This window comes from Tachypleus tridentatus, chromosome 10, assembly GCF_004210375.1.
Source record: "Tachypleus tridentatus isolate NWPU-2018 chromosome 10, ASM421037v1, whole genome shotgun sequence".
NCBI classification, from domain to species: Eukaryota; Metazoa; Arthropoda; class Merostomata; order Xiphosura; family Limulidae; genus Tachypleus; species Tachypleus tridentatus.
In genome coordinates, this window is record NC_134834.1 from 193,775,092 (window position 1) to 193,790,134 (window position 15,043).

The window sequence follows — 15,043 nt, forward strand, 5'->3', positions numbered from 1 at the left end:
AAATTGGGTCATTCTGTGGTGAGAAGTCAAACAGCTTTTGGAAAAGTTAACTCTTCGTGATCAGACCTGAAGGAGCCACGTTACTGGTTTTGGACAAAAGTACCAGGATGTTTAATTAGACCACTTCAGACTCAAGAAATAAACGTTAGGTTGTGAGCAGTAAAATGGTACGATTTTGTGTTTTACCTCAAGGATTGTTTGTTTGTTTGTGAATTTCGCGCAAAGATACAAGAGGGCTATCTGCTCTTGTTGTTCCTCATTTAGCAGTGTAAGACTAGAGGGAAGGCAACTAGTCATCACCACCCATCGCCAACTCTTGGTTACTCTTTTACCAACGAATAGTTGGATTGATCGTGACATTATAACGCTCCCAAGGTTGAAAGTGCGAGGATATTTGATGCGACGGGATTTGAACCATCATTCCTCAGATTACAAGTCGGGAGCTTTAACCACCTTGCCATGCCGGGCCCTGAAGGTTTGATGACGTAAAATATAATAATCTGTATTTAGAGGGAGGTGAGGCAGTTTGTCTTTCAAACCAGTTTAGACAATAAATCAGGCACATTTGTATGCTGTTTCGTACGTAGACTTAAGACAACAGGCTGATATTGTTTCCGAGGCTACATAATTTATTTATTAGGTTGATACTGTTTCTATGGCTACACTATCTATCTCACAGGCTGATAGATTTTTTGGATTACAAACAACCTACTTACAAAACTGATATTGTTTTTACGGACTACGCAGCCTCTTTAACGGGTTGACTTTGTTTTTGTGGACTTCTTCTCTTCAACCGACTTTTGAGAGATCCTAATCTGTACTTTCAGACTTTATTACATGCAGAAGAGCTCAACAGTGTGTTCGAAATGTCGTCTTAATACTGAGAGGAGAGGCAGGATAGGTCCTACATTAGTTGTTGTTTTTTTATGTTTTACTGGTTCTATCCCATAGTGGCCGAAATTTAAATTGTTTTATTACAAATTAGTTTTCTTTTATGAATATAAAAATGTGCGTGCGTGTTCCTAACATAACTTAAATTATAGAAAAACAATACTTTTAAAATTATTTGTTTTTCGTGTTCCTTATATAGGTGTTATAAACTTCCTTCTAACTTTTGATTTTCGTGGCCTGCTGGTTAGAGACGCTCAACTCGCAACTTACGGGTCGCGAGTTCGAATCCTATCACACTAAATGTGATTGTTCTTTTGGTCTTGTGAATGTTATAATGTTATGGTCAATCCCACTATTCGTTGGTAAATGAGTTGTCGACAGGTGGTGTTTGACTAGTTGCCTTCCCTCTAGTCTTACGCTGCTAAATTAGGGATTGCTAGCTCAGATAGCCCTCGTGTAGTTTTGCACAAAGTTCAAAAGAAGCCAAACGTTACTTTTGTTTGTTTTGGTTATGTGCGTTTTCCAAATCTCCAAGTAAAAGTGTTATGGAAAGGTACGTTCCCTTTTTAAAATGCTTCACTTGTTTTTACATAGGAAATAAGAAATTAAATATTTACGACAAACATTATTAGTTCGTACGGTTAGGCTTAGGAACAGCTATATTTCACAGTTGTACTTGAGCAGTCTGAGGTGTCTATTTAAAACAATTAACTTAACAGTTTTGATTTTAAATTTTTTAAAGTTATTTAGTGTACAAACCTTCAAGTAGCCTCCATTTACAAGAAAAATCGTTATTCTGTGATAACTTATTAAAAGAGAAAGATAACAAAGACAACTAATTATATATCTTACCCTCATTTCCACCATGTGCCAAACGGATCCAGAAGAAAAAAAACACAAAATAGCGGAATTTTTTCTTTAAAAATATGTCTTTGTTTTTCAAGAGCAAAGTTATATTCAGCTATTTGCTGTGTTCACCGCGGGAAAACGAGCCCCGAATTTTAACTTCATAACTCTTTAAATATACTGCTTTCCCACAGGGAACTTCGTACAAGTAAAATTAGAGAAACGACATAGGCCTAACAAAACAGAAGTATAATACCGTAGCACTCTGGTGGCATTTTTACTGAAATTATGCCAAAAAAAATATTTTTAAAATAAAATCTTGCCCAACCTACTGGGAAGATTCTACCCTATTGTCCTCCCTCAGCCATATTATTATTACCCTATAGGTTAGTCTGTAAGGAGTGCCGAACACGTTTTTTTTGTTCTTGTTTTTTTTTTTTCTGCGACACCAGCGAGGTTGAAAGTCATTATACCACGTGAGAGCGCGACGAATTGACTTAACCTTGACCACGGCTGATCACCGCACCAAAACCAAATGCCCTTAACTTTGTCTGAAGGTAAACTCTGATTAGCTTCTGAAAGCCAGATGGATAATAGACAATGAGAGCCGAGTTTAGTTGCGTAAAAAGTTTCACCTTTACGTTTACGGACGTAGTTCAGAAATAACAATAAAAAGAAAAAACAGGTTCACTCCGAAATTTATAAAAGACGTAAAGACTGTTTTAAACCATAACACAGAATACTTTCATTCTTTGTTAAAATAACACGCCAGCTACACTAAACTCAGGAGTTAATTTCTCCTCAGTGGACACAGCAAATAGCCCAGTGTGACTTTGCTATAAGAAAACCACACACACACTCAAACTTAATTATCTAATACTTGAGAAAGTTACTAGATTTATGGTTTCCGGAGTAATTTACGTAACAGCTGGAACTTATGAGTAATCTCTAGTAATTACATTTATCTTATCGGTTCACTGTGTACATCTAGCCAGCAGTAAACACTGTTCTACGTTTCTTGTTAACTAGGTGAACTGAAAGTAAATGGAAGTTAAAATATTAGCAAACTATATATATATGTGTGTGTGTATGTTCCTAACATAGCCTTGAATTATAGAAAAACAGTTTTCAAATAATTTGGTTTGTCGTGTTCTTTATACAGGGATTATAAACTAAAGCTTCCCTCTCAAAATATTGTTTCTATGGCTACATAATCTACTTAACAGGTTGATATTGTTTCTATGGCTACATAATCTACTTAACAGGTTGATATTGTTTCTTTGGCTGCATAATCTACTTAAAAGGTTGATATTGTTTCTATGGCTACATAATCTACTTAACAGGTTGATATTGTTTCTATGGCTACATAATCTACTTAAAAGGTTGATATTGTTTCTATGGCTACATAATCTACTTAACAGGTTGATATTGTTTCTATGGCTACATAATCTACTTAACAGGTTGATATTGTTTCTTTGGCTGCATAATCTACTTAAAAGGTTGATATTGTTTCTATGGCTACATAATCTACTTAACAGGTTGATATTGTTTCTATGGCTACATAATCTACTTAAAGGTTGATATTGTTTCTATGGCTACATAATCTACTTAACAGGTTGATATTGTTTCTATGGCTACATAATCTACTTAGCAGGTTGATATTGTTTCTATGGCTAAATAAGCTATTTAACAGATTGACTTAACCTTGACGACGGCTGATCACCGCACTAAAACCATGTGCGCTGATACTGCACGAAGTTGAAAACAAACCAAACGTTACTTTTGTTTGGGGCGTGGCATGGCCTAGCGCGTTAAGGCGTGCGCTTCGTAATCTGAGGGTCGCGGGTTCGCGCCTGAGTCGTGCCAAACATGCTCGCCCTCACAGCCGTGGGGGCGTTATAATGTGACGGTCAATCCCACTATTCGTTGGTAAAAGAGTAGCCCAAGAGTTGGCGGTGGGTGGTGAACCTGCGACCCGCGGATTACGAGTCGCACGCCTTTCGCGCTTAGCCATGCCAGGCAACTATGGGTATTACATTCTATTAATCGTTTTGGACTTGAATTTTGCTCACAGCTACACGGAAGCTATTTGCGCTAACCTTCCTAATTTAGTAGTGAAAACTAGATGGAAAGCTAAATAATCACAACCCACTGCCAGCTCTTGGACTACGCTTTTACCAACGAATAGTGGGATTTACCGTCATATTATAACGCTCGCATGCGCTAGCTAAAAGGGCGAGCATGTTCGGTGGGATGCGAATTTGAACCCGCAACCTTCAGGTTACGAGTCAAACGTCCAAACCACCAGGCCATGCCAAGCCCGTTATCTTGATATCATGCACGTGTCGTTTTATTTTTCTCAGTATAGCTTGTATGTCAGATTGAATTATTTTAATAAAACCATCAGTTTTACTGGACTTTAACTTACCAAAGCCACCATTCATTGATATTCAAAAAAGTCTAAAAATCACATTTATTAAATAAACAATAATAATATAAATATAAATAATTTGTTGGAAACCGCTATAGCAGTTTTGGATACGGTGGAAACATATCTGTGGGAAATTAGGTAAAGTACAAACAAAAAATACACAAGTTATTCGTTTAAAAATATAAATTACCAGTTGCGATAGAAGGCGCTCTTTTATACAACGTGCAAATTGTACAACATATACTGGACTAAGTTGTTTTTAGGATTAATGTGAACAGGTAAAAGTGAAGATAATTTGTAATCTACTTAACATTAGCACACGTACCTGTTAGGTAATAGTTTTAACTAAAAATGGAAGTTTGACATGTTTTTTTTTTCTTATTATTGAGAAAAAAGGGTTTATTTTTTTACGAACACGTGTATATTTTTAAATAACAAATATTTAGCGCTACTATATTTAACTTCAATACCACTGGTTGGAGATATTGTTTGTTTGTTTTAATTTCACACAAAGCTACTCGAGGGCTATCTGCGCTAGCCGTCCCTAATTTAGCAGTGTAAGATTAGAGGGAAGGCAGCTAATCATCACCTTCCCCGCTTACTCGTGGGCTACTCTTTCACCAACGAATAGTGGGATTGACCGTAACTTTATTACGCACCCACGGCTGAAAGGGCGAGCATGTTTGTCGCGAAAGTTGGAGATATATTAATGTACTGAAACGAAGTTGCAATGCAGTGAGATTCTTTGGTAACTTAACGGTAAGCTGGGGTGCTCATAACACGGAGACTGAGATTCAATCCCTGCGCGTCCCGCATGGCTAGGTGGTTAAGACACTCGACTCGTAATCTGAGGGTCGAAGGTTCGAATCCTCGAAGCATCAAACATGCTCGCTCTTTCAGCCGTAGGGGCATTATAATGTGACGGTCAATCGCACTATTCGTTGGTAAAAGAGTAACGCAAGAGTTGGTGGGGGGGGGGGAGTGATGACTAGCTGCCTTCCTTCTAGTCTGCTAAATTAGGGACGGTTAGCGCAGATAGTCCTCGTATAGCTTTGCCTGAAATTCAAAAACAAACATTCCCTGCGATTGGTGCAGCTGAGATACCCCTTTGTGCCTGTTTAAGCTAAAATGAAATAAAATCTTTACTGTTATACTTTAATTTGTTTAGCAAAATTCTATTATTAAAATCCAGCCTTGGGGAGTCAACAAACATGCTTCTATAATAATCATATTAACAGCTAGATATTTCAAGTCTTCTACAAGTAACAACTGAAAGCGAATGTTTAACTTATGAATATTTTATAGTATATTGTACGAACACAATCACATACTTTGATAAGCGCAAAACTCTACAATGGAATTCGTGACTCGCAAACTCTCTTTGTTAACCTGAAGGTGACCTAAGAAAGTCGAAACGTTGTTCTGTACTTTATGTTAATTAAAGTTTTAATACCCGTCTGTGTTTGTGTGTGTGTGTGTTTTCTTTTTTGCAAAGTCACATCAGGTTATCTGCTGAGTTCACCGAAGGGAAGAGAAAGCATTTTTATAACAGAATACAACCAAGTGGTTAGTGCTCTTATCTGACAATCTGAGGGGCGCAGGTTTGAATCCCCTTCCCACCAAACATGATCGCCCTTGAGTTATGTGAGCGTCATAATGTATGGTCAATCACACTACTCATTGGTAAAAGAGTAGCCCAAGAGTTGGCGGCGGGTGGTGATGACTAATTCTTCCATCTAGACTTTCATTTCTAAATTAGAGAAGATTAGCGCAGATAGCCCTCATGTAGCTTTGCGCGAAATTTTAAACAAGCAAATTGTAAAGTATTGCAACCCTAAATTCTACCATTATAAACTTACAGCTGACCCATAGAAGGGTAACTAGCTACTATAATATTTTTATGCAGTCGACTTATAATTATTTTTTCATTCCTTCAAGGTTTATTGGGGCACGTGCTACTTCCTCCCTACTGATCACGGAAGAAAATTCGTGTTCTAAAGTGTTAAAATGCCCAAATAACACCCCCCCCCCCCACATAAAATGTGCGTAAACTAGAAAGTTACCAACTAACTATTTTAATTCTATATTAATGACAAAAACCTCGTCTTCATAAATACGTTTCATATACTTCATCAAACATCAAACGCTCAGGACCTATCTATCACTTTCAAGACATTTCTGTTTACTCCAGAATAGTTGTCTTATAGACTCACAAACATCTTGACGATTTCAAGTTCACGAAATCTTTCCGCCTCCTTGTAGCCTAATTATCATGACTCATGCTTGCCAACTGTCGTTTCCTTTCCCATTCACCTAATAACACCAGTTCTGAATCAGTAACAAAATAATTAGTTTTCACATAGCTCTTGTTCATATCGTTCGTGTGTAAATTATTAAAATTATCTTCGTTTTTATAGCAACGATCAGTGAATACATGTAAACAAAACCTACCACTTCTTGTGTCAACTTTGTACATCATTCGTTTGACAGCAGCTTGTACTGTGTGACGCTGTTCTATACTGTTAGAACGACAAAAGTTTTTTTTTTGTTTTGGAATTTCGCACAAAGCTACTCGAGGACTATCTGTGCTAGCCGTCCCTAATTTAGCAGTGTAAGACTAGAGGGAAGGCAGCTAGTCATCACCACCCACCGCCAACTCTTGGGCTACTCTTTTACCAACGAATAGTGGGATTGACCGTCACATTATAACGCCCCCACGGCTGGGAGGGCGAGCATGTTTGGCGCGACTCGGGCGCGAACCCGCGACCCTCAGATTACGAAGCGCACGCCTTAACGCGCTAGGCCATGCCGGGCCAACGACAAAAGACATCACTTGTTGAAATCCAAGTGAGATTACGCCACCTTTTGACACAAACTTACAAATTTCCTATCCTCACATATTTGGCTTGAGAATTAATAGGACGATATTAAATCCACCAACTTTATATAGACAATAAATTAAACAGCTTTTCTATTCTCTAATTTAAATTTCCAAAACAAATTACTTTTCATAAATACAATATTTCAGTGTCTGTATTTCAAATATAAAATTAAACGTACATCACAAGGTTTCTCTCCAGTACTTGGATCATCAACATGAATAACTACTAATAGTGTTTTCTCTAGGATTTAGATTATAAAAATAAACAACTACCAACAGTGTTTTTTCCAGTATTTAGATTATAAAAATAAACAATTATCCACAAAATTTCTCTCCAACATTTGGATTATAAAAATGGAAAACTATCAACAGTTTTTTTTCCCATTAATTCGGTTACAAGTTTAAACTATTGTCAACAACACTTGTCTGTAATATATTGTATTATATTATCATACACCGTGTGGTGCGTTAAAATGGTGTGGTTTTGGTGTGTCGACTGACAACACGTGGGATCTGTACTAATTTATCAGATACAATATGGCGTGTTAAAATATTGTTTGTTTGTTTCTTTTTCTCTTTCTGGTAGTGAAGTAGGGTATAAAGATTCATCTTTATGGTAGTGAAGTAGGGTATAAAGATTCATCTTCATGGTAGTGAAGTAGGATATAAAGATTCATCTTCATGGTAGTGAAGTAGAGCATAAAGATTCATCTTTATGGTAGTGAAGTAGGATATAAAGATTCATCTTCATGGTAGTGAAGTAGAGCATAAATATTCTTATTTCTAATAGTGAAGTAGGGTATAAAGATTCATCTTTATGGTAGTGAAGCAGGATATAAAGATTCATCTTTATGGTAGTGAAGTAGAGCATAAATATTCTTATTTCTGGCGGTGAAGTAGGGTATAAAGATTCATCTTTATGGTAGTGAAGTAGGGTATAAAGATTCATCTTCATGGTAGTGAAGTAGAGCATAAATATTCATCTTCATGGTAGTGAAGCAGGGCATAAATATTCTTATTTCTGATGGTGAAGTAGGATATAAATATTCATCTTCATGGTAATGAAGTAGGGTATAAATATTCATCTTCATGGTAATGAAGTAGGGTATAAATATTCTTATTTCTAATAGTGAAGTAGGGTATAAAGATTCATCTTCATGGTAGTGAAGTAGAGCATAAATATTAATCTTCATGGTAGTGAAGTAGAGCATAAATATTCTTATTTCTAATAGTGAAGTAGGGTATAAAGATTCATCTTTATGGTAGTGAAGTAGGGTATAAAGATTCATCTTCATGGTAATGAAGTAGGGTATAAATATTCTTATTTCTAATAGTGAAGTAGGGTATAAAGATTCATCTTCATGGTAGTGAAGTAGAGCATAAATATTCATCTTCATGGTAGTGAAGTAGGGCATAAATATTCTTATTTCTGATGGTGGAGTAGGGTATAAATATTCATCTTCATGGTAGTGAAGTCGGGTATAAAAATTCATTCACTCAAACGAGAGAAACAACTGTCAACAATGATGTTGAACGGCATACAAAAATATGACACTTTTTATTTCTGATCTCTCTCATTGGGTAGTTAGAAAAGATAAAACTAGTCTAATTATTAGGAAAATTGATTATCTTTGAGTGGAAATTCTATCACTAAATAACCCTTGTTCAGTAGAGGAAGTTAGAGCACTTGGAGTGAAATTATATATCTTTACAAAATGATTATAGCTGTCTTATTAATCAAATAATTACAAACTTATTTCTTTCCTTATTAGGTACAAAACCATAGATTAACCTTACACCATTACTGTAATTACAAGTTCAAGTAAGTTGAAAACTACAAATTTAGAAATCAAAGTATGGAAGAGAATTGACGACGAAAGACAATGAGAAAAAACAACTATATTTTGTCAACTATATATAGTGTGTAAAAAAGTATATTTTGTCAACTATATATAGTGTGAAAAAAGTATATTTTGTCAACTATATATAGTGTGTAAAAAAGTATATTTTGTCAACTATATATAGTGTGAAAAAAGTATATTTTGTCAACTATGTATAGTGTGTAAAAAAGTATATTTTGTCAACTATATATAGTGTGAAAAAAGTATATTTTGTCAACTATATATAGTGTGAAAAGAGTATATTTTGTCAACTATATATAGTGTGAAAAAAGTATATTTTGTCAACTATATATAGTGTGAAAAAAGTATATTTTGTCAACTATATACAGTGTGAAACAAAGTATATTTTGTCAACTATATATAGTGTGAAAAAAAGTATATTTTGTCAACTATATATAGTGTGTAAAAAAGTATATTTTGTCAACTATATATAGTGTGAAACAAAGTATATTTTGTCAACTATATATAGTGTGAAACAAAGTATATTTTAAAAACAGTTAAACGTGAATTTATAAAATCGGATAACGAAAATGTGCAAGAGAACGTTTGATTGAAAGGTCGTAAAACTTTAAAATAATCAGATATTTAAAGTGAATAAGATAACGGAAAAATCTGGTTAGATTTAGTTATATTTCTAGTAAGTCTTACTGACAACAAAATGAGATTATGGAAGACTATAGCTTCATTACAACGTTGGCTTTCATGAAGTAAAACTGTACTTACCATCTGTAGGTCGACACGAATCGTGGTCGTTCTTTTGTTTGTGTTTGTAGTAAAGCAAATAGCGAGTTTGTTTGTAGTTCTAGTAAATTTGTTGTTGTTGCTGTTTTTAAGTTGGAGATATTCTATTCGCTTTCTTATGTTTCAGTAGCCAGTATTTATTGTTTCCATAACTGTTTGATTTAAACTCAATTTTTGAGTTCCCATTCATTCAAACGAGTTGATCAAAGTTTCTTTCACGAATCTCTCTGTTGTTTTTTTCCCTTAGAGTTAAAAAACTAAAACAATACAGGAACGCTTAAACCGCTTAGGAGAAACGACTCTACTGTACAGGCGAGTGCTTCGAACGCAAAAATTGTACGTATACACTCGACGAACAAACCGTTGTCATTGATACTTTGTGCAGAAGCGGAGTTTGAAATAGCAGGGAAGAGAGACGTAGGCGCGTGAGGTTGTCATTCACATCGACTTTATGCTGTCTCAGACGTAACAAACTAATTATAGCACCTACTTACCAGATGAAGTTGTCAGCCGCATTTGTTAATAACGCATTAGTGTCAAGTTTTTGTTGTTTTTTTCATATCACGAGTCAAACGAACTATGGACTTTGTCAGTTTTACGTGTCACCGGATAAAGCCCTCTAGTGGCGATTACATCTCTTCGTTTGCTACGCGCCAAACAGGTGTTCGTTTTCCAAAAGGTCTGAGTACCACGCGAGCTTCCTTTCGTTAGGAATGTGTTCCCTACTAAAGCCGAGCAAACTTTTCAAATTCACGTGCCCATGAGCATGCGTGCAATTGCACTGGTTCCTCATGAATGATTTTTCTAAACAAAATGTCGACTGATTAACCTCGTCTCAAAAAGACAAACGATGATAGCACTCAGAATGTCTCTTTTAACGTAATTTCAACTAAGGTAGAGAAAATATTATTGGTATTTTGTTGCATTGTTGTTAAACGTGTATACATCTTGGCGAAGTACTTGTACCTAATGGACTTGTTTGCTGAATTATGCGCAAAACTTCTCGAGGGCTATCTATTCCAGCTGTTCCTAATTTACAAGTGTTAGATTAGAGGGAAGCCAGCTAGTCAATATCACTCACCACTAACTCGTGGGCCATTTTTTTAATCGAAGAGTGTGATTTGGTCATCAGTCTTATAATATACCTACGGCCACAATGTACGGAACGCGATTTTTTGTCAATGTTAAAAGGAAGCGAATCACAGACTAGCACGCTAACCACATGACTACGCTCAGCCTATAGTAGTACCACTACAGACAAATTTTACAAATATATAAAAGCTAAGAATGCAAACTAAATTATCTAACTTACTTTGTATTCCTCAATCAAAATGGAAAATGTCCATCCTCTTATTCACAAAATTTGCACTTGTAATTATATTATATACATTCTTAATATGACATTATATTATACCAACCACTAGAAGACTGGCTGACGTTATATTATACCAACCACTAGAAGACTGGCTGACGTTATATTATACTATCACTCGACAACTGGCTGACGTTATATTATACTACCAATAGACGACTGGCTGACGTCATATTATACCACCATTAGGTGACTAGCTGATGTTATATTATACCACCACTAGGTAACTGACTGCCGTGATATTATACCACCACTAGATGACTGGCTGACGTTATATTATATCAATCACGAGATGACTGGCTGACATTGTTAACGTTGTTTATACTATACCAACCATTAGATGAGTGGCTAACGTTGTTATGTTATATGAACCAGTAGACGACTGGCTGACGTCATATTACACCAACAACTTAATTACTGGAAGTAGTTCCATTTTACGAAAGAAGTTACAGTTCATTGGAATATAAGCTTTGAATTACGCAATACAGTCGTTTACTATAGTACTCATTGTTTATTATTTTTATTTATGTCGAACAAAACCAAATACTGACACAAATATAACTGCTATTTAAACTAGAAAATTGTCTGAATTAAAACAACTCAAGAAACGTTTATTAATTAGATTCATTTACAGGATCGCTTTATAATATTGACTGTTACAAAACAACACATGGTTCGTGGATGTTTCATTCAGTTTCTATGTATAGCAAGACATAAACGAAACAACTTCTGAAACAAATTCCTTACTTAAGAGTTTGTTTGTTTGTTTCTGAAATTCGCGCAAATATACACGAGGGCTATCTCTGCTAGCAGTCCCTAATTTAGGAGTGTAACACTAGAGAGAAGCAGCTAGTCATCACCGCCCACCGCAAACTCTTGGGATACTGTTTTACCAACGAATAGTGGGATTGATAGTCACATTATGACGCCCCCAGGGCTGAAAGGACGAGCATATTTGGTGCGAGTGCGATTCGAACCACGCGACCCTCGGATTACGAGTCGAGCGCCCTAACCACCTGGCCATGCCGAGCCTTTACTTAAGATAATCAACTGGAGAATACAAGCTCTTAGAAAGACATGGTTCAGTTGCTAAGGCTAACGCAATATGTTAATTAAAATTAAATTATTGTAAAGATCATTTTCGGCACTGGAGCATGCTGAACTAATTGCACCACCTTCTAACGTGTTTAAGCCTCGACCTAGAGGCCTTCCAGCACTTTGCAGCACATTACACTTTTATATCCCATTTGGTTTAGCATACAATTCTAAGAACTCAAGAGTGAAAGTAACAACATAACAATCACGCTATATCTTCCATATCCGATTCCGAAGAGGTTTATTCGCACAATATCACGGTCGTGCTCTGGAATTTAAATTTGGTCGTTACTGGGGGCATGTTGAAAACGCACGTGATATCTACATAAAGCATAGCAATACACGCACATACATTATATATACAGACACAAATAGGATTAATTACACTTGCAAAATGACCGAATCCGTCAGCATGGGGTTATTTGGGAAGCCCATATCTTTGCTAGATCACCCTCTATTTCTGCATGTCTCTCATCAAGAATTATCAAGCTGGTAGGACTAAACAGACACAGTAATCAGTAATCATATTAAGTCATATCTTTCAAAATCCCACAGTTCTAGAAAAATTTTTCAGTTTTTAAGCCTTCTTGACGCCATGTACATATAAAGAGGCTAGAATCATTGTTTATAAAATAACTTTATTCATCTTTGTGAGGCTCGGGGGTCGCGGGTTCGAATCCCCATCACTCCAAACATGTTCGCCCTTTCAGCCGTGAGGGCGTTATAATGTAACGGTCAATCCCACTATTCTTTGGTGAAGGAGTAGCCCAAAAGTTGACGGTGGGTAGTCATGACTACCAACCTTCCCTGTAGTCTTTCACTGCTAAATTAAAAACGACTAGAGCAGGTAGCCCTCGTTTTGCTTCGCGCGAAATTCAAAACCATGCCATCTTTCCGCTGTTGGAAAAAATAGGCTTATGCACACTTGATAAAAACTGTCATGTATGAAACTTTAACAAAATTTATTGTTTCAGTTCATAATAGACGTAACGTACTTACCAATCTGGATACTGATTCGTAAGCAGATAATAGTTGATCATTTTGCTTTCGGAAAAACTGAAAGAGCTAAAAGCATTTAAAGAAGGTAATATTTTACTTCGTCAAGTCAACTTCGTCAGTCAGAACGTGAGACAAGCATCAACTTACTCATCAAATAATTCTTGTAATTTAAGCTCCATCGAAACCGCAAGGGCGAAACGTTGGGTGAAATTAAAAGTTTTTATTATTAGTTAGAGAGAAAATATAGTTTTTTTCTTAATTTATTCCCAAAGAATCAGATCATGTCATGTAACAGCTAATTGTATTAAACCAATACGTTATGATTTATTGATGAGGTTATGTTTAGAATTATTTATTTCATTGATACTGATAACGTAGCCACGGATGGACCTGGGTGATGGTTCTTCTGCTTAGCAATCACTCTCATTTAGTCATAGTTTTCATGATGCTTTCAGCCTGCGTATACGTCATACATAGAGTTTTGATTTTTAGGTCAATGTAACTGGTGTCCAAGATTATGTACACACACCTCCTACCCATCCTACTTAATTATAGGTCCACCCAAAATTTCGTACCAGATTACGCTGCTGACATAAAAACTGGTGTCTAGGATTGGCAAAAAGAAACGTAGGTCAAAAAGCAAACGGTTAATAAATTAATCATGACGTATGCATGATTCATTTCACGATAGGCCGTCCCTGTCTTTATTGGTCAATTGGCTTGTAGTAAGAGTGAGTAGAAAACCTACTCCTGGTATGTTCGGCATTGGAACTTTTAATGTAAACAGTAAATTAGGCACAAAGTGGTGAAACGACCAGGTGAAAGACCCCTAGAATTCATATTTGATCCTCTCTAATAAGCTGTAATAGAGGCTTTGTCCTATTGTTTGAATCAAATAATGGAATTAACTGTTACTTTAATAACGCATCCACAGCTTATAGTTCGGAACGTCTCGATCCGCAGACCAACACGATTACGGCCTGCCTGGAGTCCCGGACGTAATTTTTTTTTCCATTCTAGTTATTTCTAATTTTTCAGCTTACAAACCACGTCCGTTTTTGAACAACTTATTTTACATTTACTTGTAAGAAATAACAAAAAACAACAACATTAATTCCTCAAACTAAAATACAAGAATAATAATAAAAAATAGTAAAAGAAACTTGAAATCGTAGCACACATATAAGGAATGGTGAAATGTTATTAACAAATAGATCGTTAAAAACTTGTTTGTACAATTATATGTAGAACTCTCTATTACTCATATCAGTTTCTTCCTTCTATTTTTGTGTTTTTACACGTGTTTCCATGGATTTTCAGGACAACTACAACAATTATGTTTGTATGGCACGATTTGTTCTCGAAATGATTATACGATTTATAACATAGTAAATCATCTGAAAGAAAATCAGTTAGTACATTTAGGACAGCTGAAACATTCTCATGTGACCTGGCACAGATATCACGTATGGCGTCTGCTCGAGCGGATTCCTCGAGAGAAATGACGTTATATATGCCATTTGGAATCTGCAGATGTACGTCACACAGTAAAACTTAGTTCAACATTTGACGTTTTATGTCTGCGCAAGTACGTTACACAACGGAAATGACGTAACATTCGACTGTTTGTTTATTTTTTTAATTTCGCCCAATGCTAACCGAGAACTACCTGCGCTATCCGTCCATACTTTAGCAGTGTAAGACCAGATGGAATGCAGCTAATCATCACCACCCACCGCCAACTCTTGGCTAGGACGCACGTTTCGCAATCTGAGGATCGCGGGTTCGACTCCTCGTCACACCAAATATGCTCGTCCTTTCAGCCGTGCGGGGGAGTATAACGTTACAGTCAATCCCACTTTTCGTTGGTAAAATAGTGGCTCAAG